Raw genomic sequence first — 27,376 nt, forward strand, 5'->3', positions numbered from 1 at the left:
GCCGCTGTCCTCTTTCACAGCTGATGGGCCAACAGGCGACTAGCCTTTTCCCCATATTCATATCTCATCCCCTGTGCCTTCCTCCACTGCACCTCCGCCCTCCTAGTGGTCAGCAGGTCGAACTCCGCCTGGAGTCGTCGTCGCTCCCTGTATAGTCCCTCCTCCGGGGCCTCTGCATATTCTTTATCCACCCTTAAAATCTCCCCCAGTAATCTTTCCCTTTCCTTGGCCTCTGTTTTCCCTTTGTGGGCCCTGATGGAGATCAGCTCTCCTCTGACCACCGCCTTTAGTGCTTCCCATACCACTCCCACTCGGACCTCCCCGTCGTCATTGGCCTCCAGGTATCTCTCGATACATCCCCGCACCCTCCCTCATCCGCCAACAATCCCACATCTAATCGCCAGAGTGCACGCTGCTCCCTCTCCTCTCCTCGTTCTAGGTCCACCCAATGTGGGGCATGATCTGAGATAGCTATGGCTGAATACTCAATTTATTCCACCCTCGAGATCAACGACCTTCACAAAACAAAAAAATCTATCCGGGAGTACACCTTGTGAACATGGGAGAAGAAGGAGAACTCTCTGGCCTTCGGTCTAACAAATCGCCATGGATCCACTCCCCCCCATTTGGTCCATAAACCCCTTAAGCACCTTGGCCGCTGCCGGCCTTCTTCCGGTCTTAGATCTAGATCTATCTAACCCTGGGTCCAGCACGGTGCTGAAGTCTCCCCCCATTATCAAGTTTCCTACCTCCAGGTCCGGGATACATCCCAGCATCCGCTTCATGAATCCCGCATCATCCCAATTCGGGGCATATACGTTAACCAACACGACCTCCGTTCCCTCCAGTCTGCCACTCACCATCACATATCTGCCCCCTTCCTGTGTCGACTAGCCATCACCCTCTCTATGCCAGTCCCACGTCCCGATTCCGCGCTCCCACCCGTTCCCCAGGTGGCGCATTCCAGCCCCGATCACCCTTTCTTTAACCAGTTCCTCTTTGATTTCTGCAGCAGCAACCCAGTTATCCTTCCCCCCTCCCCCCCGCTAGATCCTCATCTAGCGTGATTGCTCCCCCCATATTACTTCCGAAAGTCAGCTGACTTCAACTGACCCTGGCTTCTCCCGCTCACTCTTTGACCCCCCCCTGTGTGGGGAAATCCCATCTACCTTGTGCCTATCTTCCCGCCATCACCTTTCTGGCGCGGGAACAAGGACAGTAGGCCCCATATTCTCTGTAGTTGTCCCGCCCCTTGTGACGCAGCTCCCTCTACCGCCCCACTCCCATTCCTCATCCCCTGCCTAGGTCTCTTCTTTCCCCACACCGGCGCCCACATTTCTTAGTGTCCTCCCTTTCCCAATTTACATCCCAAAATACATCGACAGTGTCATTTCCCCTCTAAGATCAGTCCCTCAGTTCCAATCCAGTTTCTCGTCTTTAATAAAGGTCCATGCTTCTTCCGCCGTTTCGAAGTAGTGATGTCTCTCCTGGTACGTGACCCATAGTCGCGCCGGCTGCAGCATCCCGAACTTCACCTTCTTCTTGTGTAGCACCTCCTTGGCTCGATTAAAAATCACCCTCCTTCTCGCCACCTCCGCAGTCCAATCCTGGTACACCCGTACCACCGCATTCTCCCATCTACTACTCCGTACCTTTTTGGACAATCTCAGAACCACTTCTCTATCATTGAAGCGATGAAATCGCACGATTGTCGCCCTAGGTGGTTCTCCCGCCTTTGGTCTCCTCGCAGGGACCCGATGAGCCCCATCCACATCCAAGGGGCCCGAAGGGGCCTCAGCTCCCATCAGCGAGCTTAGCATCGTGCTCACGTAAGCCCCGCAGTCCGCTCCTTCCACTCCCTCGGGGAGACCCAGGATCCGAAGGTTCTTCCTTTGTGCTCTGTTTTCTAGGGCCTCAATCCTTTCAATGCACTTTTTGTGGAGCGCCTCGTGCGTCTGTGTTTTGACCGCCAGGCCCAGGATCTCGTCTTCATTATCCGTCACCTTCTGCTCCACCACGCGGAGCTCCGTCTCCTGGGTCCTTTGTGCCTCCTTAAGCGCCTCAATTGACTGAAGCATCGGGGTCAGCACCTCCTTCTTAAGTAGCTCCACATACCTTCTTAAGAATTCGTCTTGATCGGGCCCCCATGTCACCTGGGCTTTCTCCGCCGCCATCTTGCTTCTTTTTTCCTCCTGTCCCAATCCTCGAGGATTCTTCGCGATGTAGCCACCTCCGCCGATATTCTTCTCTTTCGTTGGGGGGGGGGGGACTCCCTGTTAACTTACCCCACACCGGGTTTCGTCCTGAAAAAATTCCCCGTTGGGGCTCTTAAAAGAGCCCGAAGGTCCGTTTGAGCTGGAGCCGCCGAAACGTGAGGCTTAGCTGGGCATCGCCGCAACCAGAAGTCCCGAGAATATGTTGTTGTTCATTCTTACTGATTGTGGTCTGTTGGTCAGCAAATCGAGGATCCAGTTGCAGGGTGGAAAGCCAAGTCCTAGGTTTTGGAGCTTTGATATGAGCGTGGCTGGGATTGTGGTGTTGAAGGCGGAGCTGTAGTCAATAGATCGGAGTCTGATGTTGGAGTCCTTGCTTTCGAGATGCTCTAGGGATGAGTGTATACCTGACATCTGGTCATGATGCAATGAGGATGAGTGGGCCAATTTTCTGGAAATAGAGCCAATTGGCAGTGGAGAAAACGGAAATGAAGCGACACACGAAAATCAAGCACCAGTTTCGTGAATGTCGGGTAACATTTCGACAAACAGAATCCGGGGAGAACGAAGGCCGCTGGCGACTGATCAGCGACAGTCAAGACACATTTCCCTTGTTTAGAATGATTCGAGAAATTAACATATATTTGGAAACTAAGAAAACTGTCCTTACTGCACATAAGAAAAGACAGTTTCATTTTAGTTTCATTGCAAATATTTTGAGGCAAAAAATACCAAAATGGCTCGAATGTAGAACCTGGAGGCGCGTTATGTGACACAAAGTCACCCTCGCTTGAAACACAGCCTCCGTTCTCTCTCCACAGATGCTGTCATACCTGCTGAGATTGACCAGCCTTTTGCGCTTTTGTTCCAGATTGGTGCATCAGCAAGAATTTGCTGTTGCGAAGAGGACAAGATGAGACTGTTTCCATCATGATTTGAGTTGTTTATTCATGCAGCAACAGCATTTTCCGTTTCTGTGGCAGCTGTCGGTTAACACTTTCGGCTGTTAGCCGAATAATTGGTGGTTCGATTCCACGCAGAAACGAAATGTTGTCCCACCCCCGGATGAAGTGTTTTTTGAACTTCGTCCCTCTGTGGGATCAAATCCACCCACCTGGGTGCTTTTTACATTTCATACCACATTTATTTGATTTCTTTCCTCCTGTTCCAATATTAAACCCGCCAAATTCTGTCATTCTGATTTCAAACAGTCAGTTCACATCTAAAGTGAATCATTATTCATTTGAATTACCGGAGAGAGACATTCACCCCAACAGCAGCAGTGGGACGAAAGGGGCCTAGATTTTTCTCTGTGGATCTAAGAGAGTGAGATGGTGAATTAGAGGCGCTCCAAAGTGCAACTGATACGTGGGCGGAGAATTCAGCCGGGGAAATAGAGACAGAGCTTGTTAGCACTGACAATAATCAGGAATGAGAGAAAAGGAATACGGGGTGAAATGGATTCAAAAAGTCAGCAGCGGACGACGAGACCAAGTTTCTCGGTAGAATAACCGGAACCCGGCATGTTGATCATGGCCAATCCAGCGAAACGTAATCTATGGACAATCTGGCACACTTCAGCATGGCCAATCTACCGAACCTTCTCATTTTTGGACTGTGGGAAGGACCTCGATCAGGCACACACAGAAAACTCATGCAGACAACGGGAGAACGTCCAAATTCCATATGTTTGGGACGAATATCGAATTTGCTATGTCTTATATATTATAGCAGTTGCATAGTTATTTTTATAGAGCCTGGGTTAAAGTGTATATATCCTTGTTGCAAGAAAATTATTATGGAACCAAGTTTCAGGCATCAAAACTGTGTATCTACGAAAGTTGTAACTCGAGAGTCGTACAGTGTGGGCCATGATAGGTTCCAAACAGTTGACGACCGAGTGCATCGACAGTTATAGCTTGCCTCGGCGGTAACGTGTAGCGCCGTGATCGTCTAGGAGTTAATACTCTGCGTTGTGGCCTCAGCAACCTCGGTTCGAGTTCCAGTCACGGCAGTGATCAATTGACGTGTTTTTCTTAAATGAACGGATGAGAAATTCTCTGTGAAGCACTCTTTAAAACGGGTGCACGGCTGAGTGCATGCTTTTGCTTCTGTTTGATGCTCCAGAATTCAAACAGTTGTGAAAGCGAGAATGTCCTCAGCTCCCGATTTTATATTTTAACTATCATCATCAAGCATACATCTCCGGTTCTAGTCTTTTTGGAAGTGAAAACAGTCTCTCTCAATAGGCGGCATCAGCTTCTTCGGTCATCGCCCCAAAATGTTCATGTGTCGCAACCAAATACCCACTGAATCTTCTGTAAGGCGGAGAATAATCTTGATCTTGATAGTCTCCCCATATAAATGAATTGGATTGGATTGGATTGGATTTGCTTATTGTCACGTGTACCGAGGTACATTGAAAAGTATTTTTCTGCGAGCAGCTCAATAGATCATGAAGTCCATTGGTAGAAAAGGGAAGAAAAGAAAATACATAATAGGGCAATGCAACATATACAATGGAACCACATACGCACTGGCATCGGATGAAGCATACAGGGTGTAGTGTTGATGAGGTAAGTCCATAAGAGGGTCATTTAGGAGTCTGGTGACAGTGGGGAAGAAGCTGCTTTTGAGTCTGTTCGTGCGTGTTCTCAGACGTCTGTATCTCCTGCCCGATGGAAGAAGTTGGAAGAGTGTGTACGCCGGGTGGGGTGGATCTTTGATTATGCTGCCCGCTTTCCTCAGGCAGCGGGAGGTGTAGATGGAGTCAATGGTTGGGAGGCAGGTTCCTGTGATGGACTGGGCGGTGTTCACGACGCTCTGAAGTTTCTTGCCGTCCTGGACCGAGCAGTTGCCGTACCAGGCTGTGATGCAGCCCGATAGGATGCTTTCTATGGTGCATCTGTAAAAGTTGCTAAGGGTTAATGTGGACATGCCGAATTTCCTTAGTTTCCTGAACAAGTATAGGTGCTGTTGTGCTTTCGTGGTGGTAGCGTCGACGTGGGTGGACCAGGACAGATCTTTGGAGCTGTGCACCTCAAGGAATTTCAATTTGGTGACCATCTCCACCTCGGCCCCGTTGATGCTCACAGGGGTGTGTACAGTACTTTGCTTCCTGAAGTCAATGAACAGCTGTTTAGTGTTGCTGGCATTGAGGGAGAGATTGTTGTCGCTACACCACTCCACTAGGTTCTCTATCTCCCGCCTGTATTCTGACTCGTCGTTATTCGACATCCTGCCCACTATTGTCGTATCGTCAGCAAACTTGTCGATAGAGTTGGAACCCAGTTTCGCCACGCAGTCGTCTGCGTACAGCGAGTAGAGTAGGAGGATAGGTACGCAGCCATGAGGGGCACCGGTGTTGAGAACAACTGTGCAGGAGATGTTGTTGTTCATTCTTACTGATTGTGGTCTGTTGGTCAGAAAATCGAGGATCCAGTTGCAGGGTGGAAAGCCAAGTCCTAGGTTTTGGAGCTTTGATATGAGCGTGGCTGGGATTGTGGTGTTGAAGGCGGAGCTGTAGTCAATAGATAGGAGTCTGATGTAGGAGTCCTTGCTTTCGAGATGCTCTCGGTATGAGTGTATACCTGACATCTGGTCATGATGCAATGAGGATGCGTGGGCCAATTTGCTGGAAATAGAGCCAGTTGGCAGTGGAGAAAACGGAAATGAAGCGACACACGAAAATCAAGCACCAGTTTCGTGAATGTCGGGTAACACTTCGATAAACAGAGTCCGGGGAGAACGAAGGCCGCTGGCGACTGATCAGCGACAGTCAAGACACATTTCCCTTGTTTAGAATGATTCGAGAAATTAACAGATATTTAGAAACTAAGAAAACTGTCCTTACTGCACATCAGAAAAGACAGTTTCATTTTAGTTTCAATGCGAATATCTTGAGGCAGAAAATACAACAGTGGCTCGAATGTAGAACCTGGAGGCGCGTTATGTGACACAAAGTCACCCTCGCTTGAAACACAGCCTCCGTTCTCTCTCCACAGATGCTGTCATACCTGCTGAGATTAACCAGCCTTTTGTGCTTTTGTTCCAGATTGGTGCATCAGCAAGAATTTGCTGTTACGAAGAGGACAAGATGAGACTGTTTCCATCATGATTTGAGTTGTTTAGTCATGCAGGAACAGCATTTGTCGTCTCTGTGGCGCCATCGGTTAGCACATTCGGCTGTTAACCGAAAATTAGGTGGTTCGATTCCACCCAGGGTCGAGAAATTAACCCACCCCCGGATGAAGTGTTTTTTGTACTTCGTCACTCTGTGGGATCAAATCCACCCACCTTGGTGCTTTTTACATTTCATGCCACATTTATTTGATTTCTTTCCTCCGCTTCCAATATTAAACACGCCACATTCTTTCATTCTGATTTCAAACAGTCAGTTCACATCTAAAGTGAATCAATATTCATTTGAATTACCAAAGAGAGACATTCACCCCAATAGCAACAGTGGGACGAATGGGGCCTAGAATTTTCTCTGTGGATCAAAGCGAGTGAGGTGGCGAATTAGAGGCGCTCCAAAGTGCAACTGATACGTGGTCGGAGAATTCAGCCGGGGAAATAGAGAGAGAGCTTGTTAGCACTGACAATATTCAGGAATGAGAGGAAAGGGATACAGGGTGAAATGGATTCAAGAAATCAGCAGCGGACGACGTGACCAAGTTTCTCGGTAGAATACCCGGAACCCGGCATGTTGATCATGGCCAATCCTGCGAAACTTAATCTATGGATAATCTGGCACACTTCAGCATGGCCAATCTACCGAACCTTCACATTTTTGGACTGTGGGAGGGACCTCGAGCAGGCACACACAGAAAACTGATGCAGACACCGGGAGAACGTCCAAATACCATATGATTGAGACGAATATCGAATTTGCTATGTATTATATATTATAGCGGTTGCATAGTTATTTTTATAGAGCCTGGGTTAAAGTGTATATATCCTTGTTGCAGGAAAATTATTATGCAACCAAGTTTCAGGCATCAAAACTGTGTATCTACGAAAGTTGTCACTCGAGAGTCATACAGTGTGGGCCAAGATCGGTTCCAAACAGTTGACGACCTAGTGTATCGATAGTTACAGCTTGCCTCAGCGGTAACGTATGGCGCCGTGATCGTATAGTGGTTAGTCCTCTGCGTTGTGGCCGCAGCAACCTCGGTTCGAATCCGAGTCACGGCAGTGATCAGTTGACGTGATTTCCTTAAATGAACGGATGAGTAATTCTCTGTGTGAAGCACTCTTTAAAACGGGTTCACAGCTGAGTGCATGCTTCTGCTTCGGTTTGATGCTCCAGAATTCAAACAGTTGTGAATGTGAGAATGTCCTCAGCTCCCGATTTTATATTTTAACTATCATCATCAAGCATACTCCTCCGGTTCTAGTCTTTTTGGAAGTGAAAACAGTCTCTCTCAATTTGCTGCATCAGCTTCTTCGGTCATCGCCCCAAAATGTTCATGTGTCGCAACCAAATACCCACTGAATCTTCTGTAAGGCGGAGAATAATCTTGATCTTGATAGTCTCCACATATAAATGAATTGGATTGGATTGGATTGGATTTGCTTATTGTCACGTGTACCGAGGTACATTGAAAAGTATTTTTCTGCGAGCAGCTCAATAGATCATGAAGTCCATTGGGAGAAAAGGGAAGAAAAGAAAATATTTAATAGGGCAATGCAACATATACAATGTAACTACATACGCACTGGCATTGCATGAAGCATACAGGGTGCAGTTTTAATGAGGTAAGTCCATAAGAAGGTCATTTAGGAGTCTGGTGACAGTGGGGAAGAAGCTGCTTTTGAGTCTGTTCGTGCGTGTTCTCAGACGTCTGTATCTCCTGCCCGATGGAAGAAGTTGGAAGAGTGAGTACGCCGGGTGGGGTGGATCTTTGATTATGCTGCCCGCTTTCCTCAGGCAGCGGGAGGTGTAGATGGAGTCAATGGTTGGGAGGCAGGTTCCTGTGATGGACTGGGCGGTGTTCACGACGCTCTGAAGTTTCTTGCCGTCCTGGACCGAGCAGTTGCCGTACCAGGCTATGATGCAGCCCGATAGGATGCTTTCTATGGTGCATCTGTAAAAGTTGCTAAGGGTTAATGTGGACATGCCGAATTTCCTTAGTTTCCTGAACAAGTATAGGTGCTGTTGTGCTTTCGTGGTGGTAGCGTCGACGTGGGTGGACCAGAACAGATCTTTGGAGCTGTGCACCTCAAGGAATTTCAAATTGGTGACCATCTCCACCTCGGCCCCGTTGATGCTCACAGGGGTGTGTACAGTACTTTGCTTCCTGAAGTCAATGAACAGCTGTTTAGTGTTGCTGGCATTGAGGGAGAGATTATTGTCGCTACACCACTCCACTAGGTTCTCTATCTCCCGCCTGTATTCTGACTCGTCGTTATTCGACATCCTGCCCACTATTGTCGTATCGTCAGCAAACTTGTCGATAGAGTTGGAACCCAGTTTCGCCACGCAGTCGTCTGCGTACAGCGAGTAGAGTAGGAGGATAGGTACGCAGCCATGAGGGGCACCGGTGTTGAGAACAACTGTGGAGGAGATGTTGTTGTTCATTCTTACTGATTGTGGTCTGTTGGTCAGAAAATCGAGGATCCAGTTGCAGGGTGGAAAGCCAAGTCCTAGGTTTTGGAGCTTTGATATGAGCGTGGCTGGGATTGTGGTGTTGAAGGCGGAGCTGTCATCAATAGATAGGTGTCTGATGTAGGAGTCCTTGCTTTCGAGATGCTCTAGGGATGAGTGTATAGCTGACATCTGGTCATGATGCAATGAGGATGAGTGGGCCAATTTTCTGGAAATAGAGCCAGTTGGCAGTGGAGAAAACGGAAATGAAGCGACACACGAAAATCAAGCACCAGTTTCGTGAATGTCGGGTAACACTTCGACAATCAGAATCCGGGGAGAACGAAGGCCGCTGGCGACTGATCAGCGACAGTCAAGACACATTTCCCTTGTTTAGAATGATTCGAGAAATTAACAGATATTTAGAAACTAAGAAAACTGTCCTTACTGCACATCAGAAAAGACAGTTTCATTTTAGTTTCATTGCGAATATCTTGAGGCAGAAAATACAACAATGGCTCGAATGTAGAACCTGGAGGCGCGTTATGTGACACAAAGTCACCCCCGCTTGAAACACAGCCTCCGTTCTCTCTCCACAGATGCTGTCATACCTGCTGAGATTAACCAGCCTTTTGTGCTTTTGTCCCAGATTGGTGCATCAGCAAGAATTTGCTGTTACGAAGAGGACAAGATGAGACTGTTTCCATCATGATTTGAGTTGTTTATTCATGCAGGAGCGACATTTGTCGTCTCTGTGGCGCTATCGGTTAGAACGTTCGGCTGTTAACCGAAAATTAGGTGGTTTGATTCCACCCAGCGACGAGATATTATCCCACCCCCGGATGAAGTGTTTTTTGTACTTCGTCACTCTGTGGGATCAAATCCACCCACCTTGGTGCTTTTTACATTTCATGCCACATTTATTTGATTTCTTTCCTCCGCTTCCAATATTAAACACGCCACATTCTTTCATTCTGATTTCAAACAGTCAGTTCACATCTAAAGTGAATCAATATTCATTTGAATTACCAAATAGAGACATTCACCCCAATAGCAACAGTGGGACGAATGGGGCCTAGAATTTTCTCTGTGGATCAAAGCGAGTGAGATGGTGAATTAGAGGCGCTCCAAAGTGCAACTGATACGTGGTCGGAGAATTCAGCCGGGGAAATAGAGAGAGAGCTTGTTAGCACTGACAATATTCAGGAATGAGAGGAAAGGGATACAGGGTGAAATGGATTCAAGAAATCAGCAGCGGACGACGTGACCAAGTTTCTCGGTAGAATACCCGGAACCCGGCATGTTGATCATGGCCAATCCTGCGAAACTTAATCTATGGACAATCTGGCACACTTCAGCATGGCCAATCTACCGAACCTTCACATTTTTGGACTGTGGGAGGGACCTCGAGCAGGCACACACAGAAAACTGATGCAGACACCGGGAGAACGTCCAAATACCATATGATTGAGACGAATATCGAATTTGCTATGTATTATATATTATAGCGGTTGCATAGTTATTTTTATAGAGCCTGGGTTAAAGTGTATATATCCTTGTTGCAGGAAAATTATTATGGAACCAAGTTTCAGGCATCAAAACTGTGTATCTACGAAAGTTGTAACTCGAGAGTCATACGGTGTGGGCCATGATCGGTTCCAAACAGTTGACGACCTAGTGCATCGACAGTTATAGCTTGCCTCAGCGGTAACGTATGGCGCCGTGATCGTATAGTGGTTAGTACTCTGCGTTGTGGCCGCAGCAACCTCGGTTCGAATCCGAGTCACGGCAATGATCAGTTGACGTGATTTTCTTAAATAAACGGATGAGTAATTCTCTGTGTGAAGCACTCTTTAAAACGGGTTCACAGCTGAGTGCATGCTTCTGCTTCGGTTTGATGCTCCAGAATTCAAACAGTTGTGAATGCGAGAATGTCCTCAGCTCCCGATTTTATATTTTAACTATCATCATCAAGCATACTCCTCCGGTTCTAGTCTTTTTGGAAGTGAAAACAGTCTCTCTCAATTTGCTGCATCAGCTTCTTCGGTCATCGCCCCAAAATGTTCATGTGTCGCAACCAAATACCCACTGAATCTTATGTGAGGCGGAGAATAATCTTGATCTTGATAGTCTCCCCATATAAATGAATTGGATTGGATTGGATTGGATTTGATTATTGTCACGTGTACCGAGGTACATTGAAAAGTATTTTTCTGCGAGCAGCTCAATAGATCATGAAGTCCTTTGGTAGAAAAGGGAAGAAAAGAAAATATTTAATAGGGCAATGCAACATATACAATGTAACTACATACGCACTGGCATTGGATGAAGCATACAGGGTGCAGTGTTAATGAGGTAAGTCCATAAGAGGGTCATTTAGGAGTCTGGTGACAGTGGGGAAGAAGCTGCTTTTGAGTGTGTTCGTGCGTGTTCTCAGACGTCTGTATCTCCTGCCCGATGGAAGAAGTTGGAAGAGTGAGTACGCCGGGTGGGGTGGATCTTTGATTATGCTGCCCGCTTTCCTCAGGCAGCGGGAGGTGTAGATGGAGTCAATGGTTGGGAGGCAGGTTCCTGTGATGGACTGGGCGGTGTTCACGACGCTCTGAAGTTTCTTGCCGTCCTGGACCGAGCAGTTGCCGTACCAGGCTGTGATGCAGCCCGATAGGATGCTTTCTATGGTGCATCTGTAAAAGTTGCTAAGGGTTAATGTGGACATGCCGAATTTCCTTAGTTTCCTGAACAAGTATAGGTGCTGTTGTGCTTTCGTGGTGGTAGCGTCGACGTGGGTGGACCAGGACAGATTTTTGGAGCTGTGCACCTCAAGGAATTTCAATTTGGTGACCATCTCCACCTCGGCCCCGTTGATGCTCACAGGGGTGTGTACAGTACTTTGCTTCCTGAAGTCAATGAACAGCTGTTTAGTGTTGCTGGCATTGAGGGAGAGATTATTGTCGCTACACCACTCCACTAGGTTCTCTATCTCCCGCCTGTATTCTGACTCGTCGTTATTCGACATCCTGCCCACTATTGTCGTATCGTCAGCAAACTTGTCGATAGAGTTGGAACCCAGTTTCGCCACGCAGTCGTCTGCGTACAGCGAGTAGAGTAGGAGGATAGGTACGCAGCCATGAGTGGCACCGGTGTTGAGAACAACTGTGGAGGAGATGTTGTTGTTCATTCTTACTGATTGTGGTCTGTAGGTCAGAAAATCGAGGATCAAGTTGCAGGGTGGAAAGCCAAGTCCTAGGTTTTGGAGCTTTGATATGAGCGTGGCTGGGATTGTGGTGTTGAACGCGGAGCTGTCATCAATAGATAGGAGTCTGATGGAGGAGTCCTTGCTTTCGAGATGCTCTAGGGATGAGTGTATAGCTGACATCTGGTCATGATGCAATGAGGATGAGTGGGCCAATTTTCTGGAAATAGAGCCAGTTGGCAGTGGAGAAAACGGAAATAAAGCGACACACGACAATCAAGCACCAGTTTCGTGAATGTCGGGTAACACTTCGACAATCAGAATCCGGGGAGAACGAAGGCCGCTGGCGACTGATCAGCGACAGTCAAGACACATTTCCCTTGTTTAGAATGATTCGAGAAATTAACAGATATTTAGAAACTAAGAAAACTGTCCTTACTGCACATCAGAAAAGACAGTTTCATTTTAGTTTCATTGCGAAAATCTTGAGGCAGAAAATACAACAATGGCTCGAATGTAGAACCTGGAGGCGCGTTATGTGACACAAAGTCACCCTCGCTTGAAACACAGCCTCCGTTCTCTCTCCACAGATGCTGTCATACCTGCTGAGATTAACCAGCCTTTTGTGCTTTTGTTCCAGATTGGTGCATCAGCAAGTATTTGCTGTTACGAAGAGGACAAGATGAGACTGTTTCCATCATGATTTGAGTTGTTTATTCATGCAGGAACATCATTTGCCTTTTCTGTGGCGCTATCGGTTAGCACGTTCGGCTGTTAACCGAAAATCATGTGGTTCGATTCCACCCAGCGACGAGATATTATCCCATCCCCGGATGAAGTGCTTTTTGTACATCGTCCCTCTGTGGGATCAAATGCACCCACCTTGGTGCTTTTTTCATTTCATGCCACATTTATTTGATTTCGTTCCTCCGGTTCCAATATTAAACACGCCACATTCTTTCATTCTGATTTCAAACAGTCAGTTCACATCTAAAGTGAATCAATATTCATTTGAATTACCAAAGAGAGACATTCACCCCAATAGCAACAGTGGGACGAATGGGGCCTAGAATTTTCTCTGTGGATCAAAGAGAGTGAGATGGTGAATTAGAGGCGCTCCAAAGTGCAACTGATACGTGGTCGGAGAATTCAGCCGGGGAAATAGAGAGAGAGCTTGTTAGCACTGACAATATTCAGGAATGAGAGGAAAGGGATACAGGGTGAAATGGATTCAAGAAATCAGCAGCGGACGACGTGACCAAGTTTCTCGGTAGAATACCCGGAACCCGGCATGTTGATAAAGGCCAATCCTGCGAAACTTAATCTATGGACAATCTGGCACACTTCAGCATGGCCAATCTACCGAACCGTCACATTTTTGGACTGTGGGAGGGACCTCGAGTAGGCACACACAGAAAACTGATGCAGACACCGGAAGAACGTCCAAATGCCATATGTTTGAGACGAATATCGAATTTGCTATGTATTATATATTATAGCGGTTGCATAGTTATTTTTATAGAGCCTGGGTTAAAGTGTATATATCCATGTTGCAGGAAAATTATTATGGAACCAAGTTTCAGGCATCAAAACTGTGTATCTACGAAAGTTGTAACTCGAGAGTCATACAGTGTGGGCCATGATAGGTTCCAAACAGTTGACGACCTAACGCATCGCCAGTCATAGCTTGCCTCAGCGGTAACGTGTGGCGCCGTGATCGTATAGTGGTTAGTACTCTGCGTTGTGGCCGCAGCAACCTCGGTTCGAATCCGAGTCACGGCAATGATCAGTTGACGTGATTTTCTTAAATGAACGGATGAGTAATTCTCTGTGTGAAGCACTCTTTAAAACGGGTTCACAGCTGAGTACATGCTTCTGCTTCTGTTTGATGCTCCAGAATTCAAACAGTTGTGAATGCGAGAATCTCCTCAGCTCCCGATTTTATATTTTAACTATCATCATCAAGCATACTCCTCCGGTTCTAGTCTTTTTGGAAGTGAAAACAGTCTCTCTCAATTTGCTGCATCAGCTTCTTCGGTCATCGCCCCAAAATGTTCATGTGTCGCAACCAAATACCCACTGAATCTTCTGTAAGGCGGAGAATAATCTTGATCTTGATAGTCTCGCCATATAAATAAATTGGATTGGATTGGATTGGATTTGCTTATTGTCACGTGTACCGAGGTACATTGAAAAGTATTTTTCTGCGAGCAGCTCAATAGATCATGAAGTCCATTGGTAGAAAAGGGAAGAAAAGAAAATATTTAATAGGGCAATGCAACATATACAATGTAACTACATACGCACTGGCATCGTATGAAGCATGCAGGGTGCAGTGTTAATGAGGTAAGTCCATAAGAGGGTCATTTAGGAGTCTGGTGACAGTGGGGAAGAAGCTGCTTTTGAGTCTGTTCGTGCGTGTTCTCAGACGTCTGTATCTCCTGCCCGATGGCAGAAGTTGGAAGAGTGAGTACGCCGGGTGGGGTGGATCTTTGATTATGCTGCCCGCTTTCCTCAGGCAGCGGGAGGTGTAGATGGAGTCAATGGTTGGGAGGCAGGTTCCTGTGATGGTCTGGGCGGTGTTCACGACGCTCTGAAGTTTCTTGCCGTCCTGGACCGAGTAGTTGCCGTACCAGGCTGTGATGCAGCCCGATAGGATGCTTTCTATGGTGCATCTGTAAAAGTTGCTAAGGGTTAATGTGGACATGCCGAATTTCCTTAGTTTCCTGAACAAGTATAGGTGCTGTTGTTCTTCCGTGGTGGTAGCGTCGACGTGGGTGGACCAGGACAGATCTTTGGAGCTGTGCACCTCAAGGAATTTCAAATTGGTAACCATCTCCACCTCGGCCCCGTTGATGCTCACAGGGGTGTGTACAGGACTTTGCTTCCTGAAGTCAATGAACAGCTGTTTAGTGTTGCTGGCATTGAGGGAGAGATTGTTGTCGCTACACCACTCCACTAGGTTCTCTATCTCCCGCCTGTATTCTGACTCGTCGTTATTCGACATCCTGCCCACTATTGTCGTATCGTCAGCAAACTTGTCGATAGAGTTGGAACCCAGTTTCGCCACGCAGTCGTCTGCGTACAGCGAGTAGAGTAGGAGGATAGGTACGCAGCCATGAGGGGCACCGGTGTTGAGAACAACTGTGGAGGAGATGTTGTTGTTCATTCTTACTGATTGTGGTCTGTTGGTCAGAAAATCGAGGATCCAGTTGCAGGGTGGAAAGCCAAGTCCTAGGTTTTGGAGCTTTGATATGAGCGTGGCTGGGATTGTGGTGTTGAAGGCGGAGCTGTCATCAATAGATAGGAGTCTGATGTAGGAGTCCTTGCTTTCGAGATGCTCTAGGGATGAGTGTATAGCTGACATCTGGTCATGATGCAATGAGGATGAGTGGGCCAATTTTCTGGAAATAGAGCCAGTTGGCAGTGGAGAAAACGGAAATGAAGCGACACACGAAAATCAAGCACCAGTTTCGTGAATGTCGGGTAACACTTCGACAATCAGAATCCGGGGAGAACGAAGGCCGCTGGCGACTGATCAGCGACAGTCAAGACACATTTCCCTTGTTTAGAATGATTCGAGAAATTAACAGATATTTAGAAACTAAGAAAACTGTCCTTACTGCACATCAGAAAAGACAGTTTCATTTTAGTTTCATTGCGAAAATCTTGAGGCAGAAAATACAACAATGGCTCGAATGTAGAACCTGGAGGCGCGTTATGTGACACAAAGTCACCCCCGCTTGAAACACAGCCTCCGTTCTCTCTCCACAGATGCTGTCATACCTGCTGAGATTAACCAGCCTTTTGTGCTTTTGTCCCAGATTGGTGCATCAGCAAGAATTTGCTGTTACGAAGAGGACAAGATGAGACTGTTTCCATCATGATTTGAGTTGTTTATTCATGCAGGAGCGACATTTGTCGTCTCTGTGGCGCTATCGGTTAGAACGTTCGGCTGTTAACCGAAAATTAGGTGGTTTGATTCGACCCAGCGACGAGATATTATCCCACCCCCGGATGAAGTGTTTTTTGTACTTCGTCACTCTGTGGGATCAAATCCACCCACCTTGGTGCTTTTTACATTTCATGCCACATTTATTTGATTTCTTTCCTCCGCTTCCAATATTAAACACGCCACATTCTTTCATTCTGATTTCAAACAGTCAGTTCACATCTAAAGTGAATCAATATTCATTTGAATTACCAAAGAGAGACATTCACCCCAATAGCAACAGTGGGACGAATGGGGCCTAGAATTTTCTCTGTGGATCAAAGCGAGTGAGATGGTGAATTAGAGGCGCTCCAAAGTGCAACTGATACGTGGTCGGAGAATTCAGCCGGGGAAATAAAGAGAGAGCTTGTTAGCACTGACAATATTCAGGAATGAGAGGAAAGGGATACAGGGTGAAATGGATTCAAGAAATCAGCAGCGGACGACGTGACCAAGTTTCTCGGTAGAATACCCGGAACCCGGCATGTTGATCATGGCCAATCCTGCGAAACTTAATCTATGGACAATCTGGCACACTTCAGCATGGCCAATCTACCGAACCTTCACATTTTTGGACTGTGGGAGGGACCTCGAGCAGGCACACACAGAAAACTGATGCAGACACCGGGAGAACGTCCAAATACCATATGATTGAGACGAATATCGAATTTGCTATGTATTATATATTATAGCGGTTGCATAGTTATTTTTATAGAGCCTGGGTTAAAGTGTATATATCCTTGTTGCAGGAAAATTATTATGGAACCAAGTTTCAGGCATCAAAACTGTGTATCTACGAAAGTTGTAACTCGAGAGTCATACGGTGTGGGCCATGATCGGTTCCAAACAGTTGACGACCTAGTGCATCGACAGTTATAGCTTGCCTCAGCGGTAACGTATGGCGCCGTGATCGTATAGTGGTTAGTACTCTGCGTTGTGGTCGAAGCAACATCGATTCGAATCCGAGTCATGGCAGTGATCAGTTGACCTGATTTTCTTAAATGAACGGATGAGTAATTCTCTGTGTGAAGCACTCTTTAAAACGGGTTCACAGCTGAGTGCATGCTTCTGCTTCGGTTTGATGCTCCAGAATTCAAACAGTTGTGAATGCGAGAATGTCCTCAGCTCCCGATTTTATATTTTAACTATCATCATCAAGCATACTCCTCCGGTTCTAGTCTTTTTGGAAGTGAAAACAGTCTCTCTCAATTTGCTGCATCAGCTTCTTCGGTCATCGCCCCAAAATGTTCATGTGTCGCAACCAAATACCCACTGAATCTTCTGTGAGGCGGAGAATAATCTTCATCTTGATAGTCTCCCGATATAAATGAATTGGATTGGATTGGATTGGATTTGCTTATTGTCACGTGTACCGAGGTACATTGAAAAGTATTTTTTTTCTGCGAGCAGCTCAATAGATCATGAAGTCCATTGGTAGAAAAGGGAAGAAAAGAAAATATTTAATAGGGCAATGCAACATATACAATGTAACTACATACGCACTGGCATCGGATGAAGCATACAGGGTACAGTGTTAATGAGGTAAGTCCATAAGAGGGTCATTTAGGAGTCTGGTGACAGTGGGGAAGAAGCTGCTTTTGAGTCTGTTCGTGCCTGTTCTCAGACGTCTGTATCCCCTGCCCGATGGAAGAAGTTGGAAGAGTGAGTACGCCGGGTGGGGTGGATCTTTATTATGCTGCCCGCTTTCCTCAGGCAGCGGGAGGTGTAGATGGAGTCAATGGTTGGGAGGCAGGTTCCTGTGATGGACTGGGCGGTGTTCACGACGCTCTGAAGTTTCTTGCCGTCCTGGACCGAGCAGTTGCCGTACCAGGCTGTGATGCAGCCCGATAGGATGCTTTCTATGGTGCATCTGTAAAAGCTGCTAAGGGTTAATGTGGACATGCCGAATTTCCTTAGTTTCCTGAACAAGTATAGGTGCTGTTGTGCTTTCGTGGTGGTAGCGTCGACGTGGGTGGACCAGGACAGATCTTTGGAGCTGTGCACCTCAAGGAATTTCAAATTGGTTACCATCTCCAGCTCGGCCCCGTTGATGCTCACAGGGGTGTGTACAGTACTTTGCTTCCTGAAGTCAATGAACAGCTGTTTAGTGTTGCTGGCATTGAGGGAGAGATTGTTGTCGCTACACCACTCCACTAGGTTCTCTATCTCCCGCCTGTATTCTAACTCGTCGTTATTCGAGACCCTGCCCACTATTGTCGTATCGTCAGCAAACTTGTAGATAGAGTTGGAACCCAGTTTCGCCACGCAGTCGTCTGCGTACTGCGAGTAGAGTAGGAGGATAAGTCTGCAGCCATGAGGGGCAACGGTGTTGAGAACAACTGTGGAGGAGATGTTGTTGTTCATTCTTACTGATTGTGGTCTGTTGGTCAGAAAATCGAGGATCCAGTTGCAGGGTGGAAAGCTAAGTCCTAGGTTTTGGCGCTTTGATATGAGCGTAGCTGGGATTGTGGTGTTGAAGGCGGAGCTGTAGTCAATAGATAGGAGTCTGATGTTGGAGTCCTTGCTTTCGAGATGCTCTAGGGATGAGTGTATACCTGACATCTGGTCATGATGCAATGAGGATGAGTGGGCCAATTTTCTGGAAATAGAGCCAGTTGGCAGTGGAGAAAACGGAAATGAAGCGACACACGAAAATCAAGTACCAGTTTCGTGAATGTCGGGTAACACTTCGACAATCAGAATCCGGGGAGAACGAAGGCCACTGGCGACTGATCAGCGACAGTCAAGACACATTTCCCTTGTTTAGAATGATTCGAGAAATTAACAGATATTTAGAAACTAAGACAACTGTCCTTACTGCACATCAGAAAAGACAGTTTCATTTTAGTTTCATTGCGAATATCTTGAGGCAGAAAATACAACAATGGCTCGAATGTAGAACCTGGAGGCGCCTTATTTGACACAAAGTCACCCTCGCTTGAAACACAGCCTCCGTTCTCTCTCCACAGATGCTGTCATACCTGCTGAGATTAACCAGCCTTTTGTGCTTTTGTTCCAGATTGGTGCATCAGCAAGAATTTGCTGTTACGAAGAGGACAAGATGAGACTGTTTCCATCATGATTTGAGTTGTTTATTCATGCAGGAACAGCATTTGTCTTTTCTGTGGCGCTATCGGTTAGCACGTTCGGCTGTTAACCGAAAATCAGGTGGTTCGATTCCACCCAGCGACGAGATATTATCCCACCCCTGGATGAAGTACTTTTTATACATCGTCCGTCTGTGGGATCAAATCCACCCACCTTGGTGCTTTTTACATTTCATGCCACATTTATTTGATTTCTTTCCTCCGGTTCCAATATTAAACACGCCACATTCTTTCATTCTGATTTCAAACAGTCAGTTCACATCTAAAGTGAATCAATATTCATTTGAATTACCAAAGAGAGACATTCACCCCAATAGCAACAGTGGGACGAATGGGGCCTAGAATTTTCTCTGTGGATCGAAGAGAGTGAGATGGTGAATTAGAGGCGCTCCAAAGTGCAACTGATACGTGGTCGGATAATTCAGCCGGGGAAATAGAGAGAGAGCTTGTTAGCACTGACAATATTCAGGAATGAGAGGAAAGGGATACAGGGTGAAAAGGATTCAAGAAATCAGCAGCGGACGACGTGACCAAGTTCCTCGGTAGAATACCCGGAACCCGGCATGTTGATCATGGCCAATCCTGCGAAACTTAATCTATGGACAATCTGGCACACTTCAGCATGGCCAATCTACCGAACCTTCACATTTTTGGACTGTGGGAGGGACCTCGAGCAGGCACACATAGAAAACTGATGCAGACACAGGGAGAACGTCCAAATACCATATGTTTGAGACGAATATCGAATTTGCTATGTATTATATATTATAGCGGTTGCATAGTTATTTTTATAGAGCCTGGGTTAAAGTGTATATATCCTTGTTGCAGGAAAATTATTATGGAACCAAGTTTCAGGCATCAAAACTGTGTATCTACGAAAGTTGTAACTCGAGAGTCATACAGTGTGGGCCATGATAGGTTCCAAACATTTGCGACCTAGTGCATCGACAGTTATAGCTTGCCTCAGCGGTAACGTGTAGCGCCGTGATCGTATAGTGGTTAGTACTCTGCGTTGTGGCCGCAGCAACCTCGGTTCGAATCCGAGTCACGGCAGTGACCAGTTGGTGTGTTTATCTTAAATGAACGGATGAGTAATTCTCTGTGTGAAGCTTTCTTTAAAACGGGTTCACAGCTGAGTGCATGCTTCTGCTTCTGTTTGATGCTCCAGAATTCAAACAGTTGTGAATGCGAGAATCTCCTCAGCTCCCGATTTTATATTTTAACTGTCATCATCAAGCATACTCCTCCGGTTCTAGTCTTTTTTTAAGTGAAAACAGTCTCTCTCAATTTGCTGCATCAGCTTCTTCGGTCATCGCCCCAAAATGTTCATCTGTCGCAACGAAATACCCACTGAATCTTCTGTAAGACGGAGAATAATCTTGATCTTGATAGTCACCCCATATAAATGAATTGGATTGGATTGGATTTGCTTATTGTCACGTGTACCGAGGTACATTGAAAAGTATTTTTCTGCGAGCAGCTCAATAGATCATGAAGTCCATTGGTAGAAAAGGGAAGAAAAGAAAATACATAATAGGGCAACGCAACATATACAATGTAACTACATACGCACTGGCATCGGATGAAGCATACAGGGTGTAGTGTTAATGAGGTAAGTCCATAAGAGGGTCATTTTGGAGTCTGGTGACAGTGGGGAAGAAGCTGCTTTAGAGTCTGTTCGTGCGTGTTCTCAGACGTCTGTATCTCCTGCCCGATGGAAGAAGTTGGAAGAGTGAGTACGCCGGGTGGGGTGGATCTTTGATTATGCTGCCCGCTTTCCTCAGGCAGCGGGAGGTGTAGATGGAGTCAATGGTTGGGAGGCAGGTGCCTGTGATGGACTGGGGGGTGTTCACGATGCTCTGAAGTTTCTTGCCGTCCTGGACCGAGCAGTTGCCGTACCAGGCTGTGATGCAGCCCGATAGGATGCTTTCGATGGTGCATCTGTAAAAGTTGCTAAGGGTTAATGTGGACATGCCGAATTTCCTTAGTTTCCTGAACAAGTATAGGTGCTGTTGTGCTTTCGTGGCGGTTGCGTCGACGTGGGTGGACCAGGACAGATTTTTGGAGCTGTGCACCTCAAGGAATTTCAAATTGGTAAACATCTCCACCTCGGCCCCGTTGATGCTCACAGGGGTGTGTACAGTACTTTGCTTCCTGAAGTCAATGACCAGCTGTTTAGTGTTGCTGGCATTGAGGGAGAGATTGTTGTCGCTACACCACCCCACTAGGTTCTCTATCTCCCGCCTGTATTCTGACTCATCGTTATTCGAGATCCTGCCCACTATTGTCGTATCGTCAGCAAACTTGTAGATAGAGTTGGAACCCAGTTTCGCCACGCAGTCGTCTGCGTACAGCGAGTAGAGGAGGAGGATAAGTACGCAGTCTTGAGGGGCACCGGTGTTGAGAACAACTGTGGAGGAGATGTTGTTGTTCATTCTTACTGATTGTGGTCTGTTGGTCAGAAAATCGAGGATCCAGTTACAGGGTGGAAAGCCAAGTCCTAGGTTTTGGAGCTTTGATATGAGCGTGGCTGGGATTGTGGTGTTGAAGGCGGAGCTGTAGCCAATAGATAGGAGTCTGATGTAGGAGTCCTTGCTTTCGAGATGCTCGAGGGATGAGTGTATACCTGACATCCGGTCATGATGCAATGAGGATGAGTGGGCCAATTTTCTGGAAATAGAGCCAGTTGGCAGTGGAGAAAACGGAAATGAAGCGACACACGAAAATCAAGCACCAGTTTCGTGAATGTCGGGTAACACTTCGAAATTCAGAATCCGGGGAGAACGAAGGCCGCTGGCGACTGATCAGCGACAGTAAAGACACATTTCCCTTGTTTAGAATGATTCGAGAAATTAACAGATATTTAGAAACTAAGAAAACTGTCCTTACTGCACATCAGAAAAGACAGTTTCATTTTAGTTTCATTGCGAATATCTTGAGGCAGAAAATACAACAATGGCTCGAATGTAGAACCTGGAGGCGCGTTATGTGACACAAAGTCACCCTCGCTTGAAACACAGCCTCCGTTCTCTCTCCACAGATGCTGTCATACCTGCTGAGATTAACCAGCCTTTTGTGCTTTTGTTCCAGATTGGTGCATCAGCAAGAATTTGCTGTTACGAAGAGGACAAGAGGAGACTGTTTCCATCATGATTTGAGTTGTTTATTCATGCAGGAACAGCATTTGTCGTCTCTGTGGCGCCATCGGTTAGCACATTCGGCTGTTAACCGAAAATTAGGTGGTTCGATTCCACCCAGCGACGAGATATTATCCCACCCCCGGATGAAGTGTTTTTTGTACTTCGTCCCTCTGTGGGATCAAATCCCCCCACCTTGGTGCTTTTTACATTTCATGCCACATTTATTTGATTTCTTTCCTCCGGTTCCAATATTAAACACGCCACATTCTTTCATTCTGATTTCAAACAGTCAGTTCACATCTAAAGTGAATCAATATTCATTTGAATTACCAAAGAGAGACATTCACCCCAATAGCAACAGTGGGACGAATGGGGCCTAGAATTTTCTCTGTGGATCAAAGCGAGTGAGGTGGCGAATTAGAGGCGCTCCAAAGTGCAACTGATACGTGGTCGGAGAATTCAGCCGGGGAAATAGAGAGAGAGCTTGTTAGCACTGACAATATTCAGGAATGAGAGGAAAGGGATACAGGGTGAAATGGATTCAAGAAATCAGCAGCGGACGACGTGACCAAGTTTCTCGGTAGAATACCCGGAACCCGGCATGTTGATCATGGCCAATCCTGCGAAACTTAATCTATGGACAATCTGGCACACTTCAGCATGGCCAATCTACCGAACCTTCACATTTTTGGACTGGGGGAGGGACGTCGAGCAGGCACACACAGAAAACTGATGCAGACACCGGGAGAACGTCCAAATACCATATGTTTGAGACGAATATCGAATTTGCTATGTATTATATATTATAGCGGTTGCATAGTTATTTTTATAGAGCCTGGGTTAAAGTGTATATATCCTTGTTGCAGGCAAATTATTATGCAACCAAGTTTCAGGCAGCAAAACTGTGTATCTACGAAAGTTGTAACTCGAGAGTCATACCGTGTGGGCCATGATAGGTTCCAAACAGTTGACGACCCAGTGCATCGACAGTCATAGCTTGCCTCAGCGGTAACGTGTGGCGCCGTGATCGTATAGTGGTTAGTACTCTGCGTTGTGGCCGCAGCAACCTCGGTTCGAATCCGAGTCACGGCAGTGACCAGTTGACGTGTTTTTCTTCAATGAACGGATGAGTAATTCTCTGTGTGAAGCACTCTTTAAAACGGGTTCACAGCTGAGTGCATGCTTCTGCTTCTGTTTGATGCTCCAGAATTCAAACAGTTGTGAATGCGAGAATGTCCTCAGCTCCCGCTTTTATATTTTAACTATCATCATCAAGCATACTCCTCCGGTTCTAGTCTTTTTGGAAGTGAAAACAGTCTCTCTCAATTTGCAGCATCAGCTTCTTCGGTCATCGCCCCAAAATGTTCATGTGTCGCAACCAAATACCCACTGAATCTTCTGTAAGGCGGAGAATAATCTTGATCTTGATAGTCTCCCCATATAAATGAATTGGATTGGATTGGATTGGATTTGCTTATTGTCACGTGTACCGAGGTACATTGAAAAGTATTTTTCTGCGAGCAGCTCAATAGATCATGAAGTCCATTGGTAGAAAAGGGAAGAAAAGAAAATATTTAATAGGGCAATGCAACATATACAATGTAACTACATACGCACTGGCATCGGATGAAGCATACAGGGTGCAGTGTTAATGAGGTAAGTCCATAAGAGGGTCATTTAGGAGTCTAGTGACAGTGGGGAAGAAGCTGCTTTTGAGTCTGTTCGTGCGTGTTCTCAGACGTCTGTATCTCCTGCCCGATGGAAGAAGTTGGAAGAGTGAGTACGCCGGGTGGGGTGGATCTTTGATTATGCTGCCCGCTTTCCTCAGGCAGCGGGAGGTGTAGATGGAGTCAATGGTTGGGAGGCAGGTTCCTGTGATGGACTGGGCGGTGTTCACGACGCTCTGAAGTTTCTTGCCGTCCTGGACCGAGCAGTTGCCGTACCAGGCTGTGATGCAGCCCGATAGGATGCTTTCTATGGTGCATCTGTAAAAGTTGCTAAGGGTTAATGTGGACATGCCGAATTTCCTTAGTTTCCTGAACAAGTATAGGTGCTGTTGTGCTTTTGTGGTGGTAGCGTCGACATGGGTGGACCAGGACAGATCTTTCGAGCTGTGCACCTCAAGGAATTTCAAATTGGTAACCATCTCCACCTCGGCCCCGTTGATGCTCACAGGGGTGTGTACAGTACTTTGCTTCCTGAAGTCAATGAACAGCTGTTTAGTGTTGCTGGATTTGAGGGAGAGATTGTTGTCGCTACACCACTCCACTAGGTTCTCTATCTTCCGCCTGTATTCTGACTCGTCGTTATTCGAGATCCTGCCCACTATTGTCGTATCGTCAGCAAACTTGTAGATAGAGTTGGAACCCAGTTTCGCCACGCAGTCGTCTGCGTACAGCGAGTAGAGTAGGAGGATAAGTAAGCAGCCATGAGGGGCACCAGTGTTGAGAACAACTGTGGAGGAGATGTTGTTGTTCATTCTTACTGATTGTGGTCTGTTGGTCAAAATCGAGGATCCAGTTGCAGGGTGGAAAGCCAAGTCCTAGGTTTTGGAGCTTTGATATGAGCGTGGCTGGGATTGTGGTGTTGAAGGCGGAGCTGTAGTCAATAGATAGGAGTCTGATGTATGAGTCCTTGCTTTCGAGATGCTCTAGGGATGAGTGTATACCTGACATCTGGTCATGATGCAATGAGGATGAGTGGGCCAATTTTCTTGAAATAGAGCCAGTTGGCAGTGGAGAAAACGGAAATGAATCGACACACGAAAATTAAGCACCAGTTTCGTGAATGTCGGGTAACACTTCGACAATCAGAATCCGGGGAGAATGAAGGCTGCTGGCGACTGATCAGCGACAGTCAAGACACATTTCCCTTGTTTAGGATGATTCGAGAAATTAACAGATATTTAGAAACTAGGAAAACTGTCCTTACTGCACATCAGAAAAGACAGTTTCATTTTAGTTTCATTGCGAATATCTTGAGGCAGAAAATACAACAATGGCTCGAATGTAGAACCTGGAGGCGCGTTATGTGACACAAAGTCACCCTCGCTTGAAACACAGCCTCTGTTCTCTCTCCACAGATGCTGTCATACCTGCTGAGATTAACCAGCCTTTTGTGCTTTTGTTCCAGATTGGTGCATCAGCAAGAATTTGCTGTTACGAAGAGGACAAGAGGAGACTGTTTCCATCATGATTTGAGTTGTTTATTCATGCAGGAACAGCATTTGTCGTCTCTGTGGCGCCATCGGTTAGCACATTCGGCTGTTAACCGAAAATTAGGTGGTTCGATTCCACCCAGCGACGAGATATTATCCCACCCCCGGATGAAGTGTTTTTTGTACTTCGTCCCTCTGTGGGATCAAATCCCCCCACCTTGGTGCTTTTTACATTTCATGCCACATTTATTTGATTTCTTTCCTCCGGTTCCAATATTAAACACGCCACATTCTTTCATTCTGATTTCAAACAGTCAGTTCACATCTAAAGTGAATCAATATTCATTTGAATTACCAAAGAGAGACATTCAACCCAATAGCAACAGTGGGACGAATGGGGCCTAGAATTTTCTCTGTGGATCGAAGAGAGTGAGATGGTGAATTAGAGGCGCTCCAAAGTGCAACTGATACGTGGTCGGACAATTCAGCCGGGGAAATAGAGAGAGAGCTTGTTAGCACTGACAATATTCAGGAATGAGAGGAAAGGGATACAGGGTGAAATGGATTCAAGAAATCAGCAGCGGACGACGTGACCAAGTTTCTCGGTAGAATACCCGGAACCCGGCATGTTGATCATGGCCAATCCTGCGAAACTTAATCTATGGACAATCTGGCACACTTCAGCATGGCCAATCTACCGAACCTTCACATTTTTGGACTGGGGGAGGGACGTCGAGCAGGCACACACAGAAAACTGATGCAGACACCGGGAGAACGTCCAAATACCATATGTTTGAGACGAATATCGAATTTGCTATGTATTATATATTATAGCGGTTGCATAGTTATTTTTATAGAGCCTGGGTTAAAGTGTATATATCCTTGTTGCAGGCAAATTATTATGCAACCAAGTTTCAGGCATCAAAACTGTGTATCTACGAAAGTTGTAACTCGAGAGTCATACCGTGTGGGCCATGATAGGTTCCAAACAGTTGACGACCCAGTGCATCGACAGTCATAGCTTGCCTCAGCGGTAACGTGTGGCGCCGTGATCGTATAGTGGTTAGTACTCTGCGTTGTGGCCGCAGCAACCTCGGTTCGAATCCGAGTCACGGCAGTGACCAGTTGACGTGTTTTTCTTCAATGAACGGATGAGTAATTCTCTGTGTGAAGCACTCTTTAAAACGGGTTCACAGCTGAGTGCATGCTTCTGCTTCTGTTTGATGCTCGAGAATTCAAACAGTTGTGAATGCGAGAATGTCCTCAGCTCCCGCTTTTATATTTTAACTATCATCATCAAGCATACTCCTCCGGTTCTAGTCTTTTTGGAAGTGAAAACAGTCTCTCTCAATTTGCAGCATCAGCTTCTTCGGTCATCGCCCCAAAATGTTCATGTGTCGCAACCAAATACCCACTGAATCTTCTGTAAGGCGGAGAATAATCTTGATCTTGATAGTCTCCCCATATAAATTAATTGGATTGGATTGGATTGGATTTGCTTATTGTCACGTGTACCGAGGTACATTGAAAAGTATTTTTCTGCGAGCAGCTCAATAGATCATGAAGTCCATTGGTAGAAAAGGGAAGAAAAGAAAATATTTAATAGGGCAATGCAACATATACCAGGTAACTACATACGCACTGGCATCGGATGAAGCATACAGGGTGCAGTGTTAATGAGGTAAGTCCATAAGAGGGTCATTTAGGAGTCTGGTGACAGTGGGGAAGAAGCTGCTTTTGAGTCTGTTCGTGCGTGTTCTCAGACGTCTGTATCTCCTGCCCGATGGAAGAAGTTGGAAGAGTGAGTACGCCGGGTGGGGTGGATCTTTGATTATGCTGCCCGCTTTCCTCAGGCAGCGGGAGGTGTAGATGGAGTCAATGGTTGGGAGGCAGGTTCCTGTGATGGACTGGGCGGTGTTCACGACGCTCTGAAGTTTCTTGCCGTCCTGGACCGAGCAGTTGCCGTACCAGGCTGTGATGCAGCCC

At 46.4% G+C, this 27,376-nt stretch overlaps 5 non-coding genes across 5 annotated transcripts; all 5 read left to right on the forward strand.

Moving 5' to 3' along the window:
- The first annotated feature begins 10,521 nt into the window (after positions 1 to 10,521).
- trnah-gug (transfer RNA histidin (anticodon GUG)) lies at positions 10,522 to 10,593 on the forward strand. The gene has a single exon. It is a non-coding gene; the product is annotated as a tRNA-His (tRNA).
- A 3,112-nt stretch (positions 10,594 to 13,705) lies between these two features.
- On the forward strand, positions 13,706 to 13,777 carry trnah-gug (transfer RNA histidin (anticodon GUG)). Its single transcript has one exon. It is a non-coding gene; the product is annotated as a tRNA-His (tRNA).
- A 6,297-nt stretch (positions 13,778 to 20,074) lies between these two features.
- trnah-gug (transfer RNA histidin (anticodon GUG)) lies at positions 20,075 to 20,146 on the forward strand. Its single transcript has one exon. It is a non-coding gene; the product is annotated as a tRNA-His (tRNA).
- A 3,107-nt stretch (positions 20,147 to 23,253) lies between these two features.
- On the forward strand, positions 23,254 to 23,325 carry trnah-gug (transfer RNA histidin (anticodon GUG)). The gene has a single exon. It is a non-coding gene; the product is annotated as a tRNA-His (tRNA).
- Positions 23,326 to 26,435: 3,110 nt separating this feature from the next.
- trnah-gug (transfer RNA histidin (anticodon GUG)) lies at positions 26,436 to 26,507 on the forward strand. Its single transcript has one exon. It is a non-coding gene; the product is annotated as a tRNA-His (tRNA).
- Positions 26,508 to 27,376: the final 869 nt, after the last annotated feature.

Source organism: Scyliorhinus torazame, chromosome 14, assembly GCF_047496885.1.
Source record: "Scyliorhinus torazame isolate Kashiwa2021f chromosome 14, sScyTor2.1, whole genome shotgun sequence".
In the NCBI taxonomy this organism is placed as follows: Eukaryota; Metazoa; Chordata; class Chondrichthyes; order Carcharhiniformes; family Scyliorhinidae; genus Scyliorhinus; species Scyliorhinus torazame.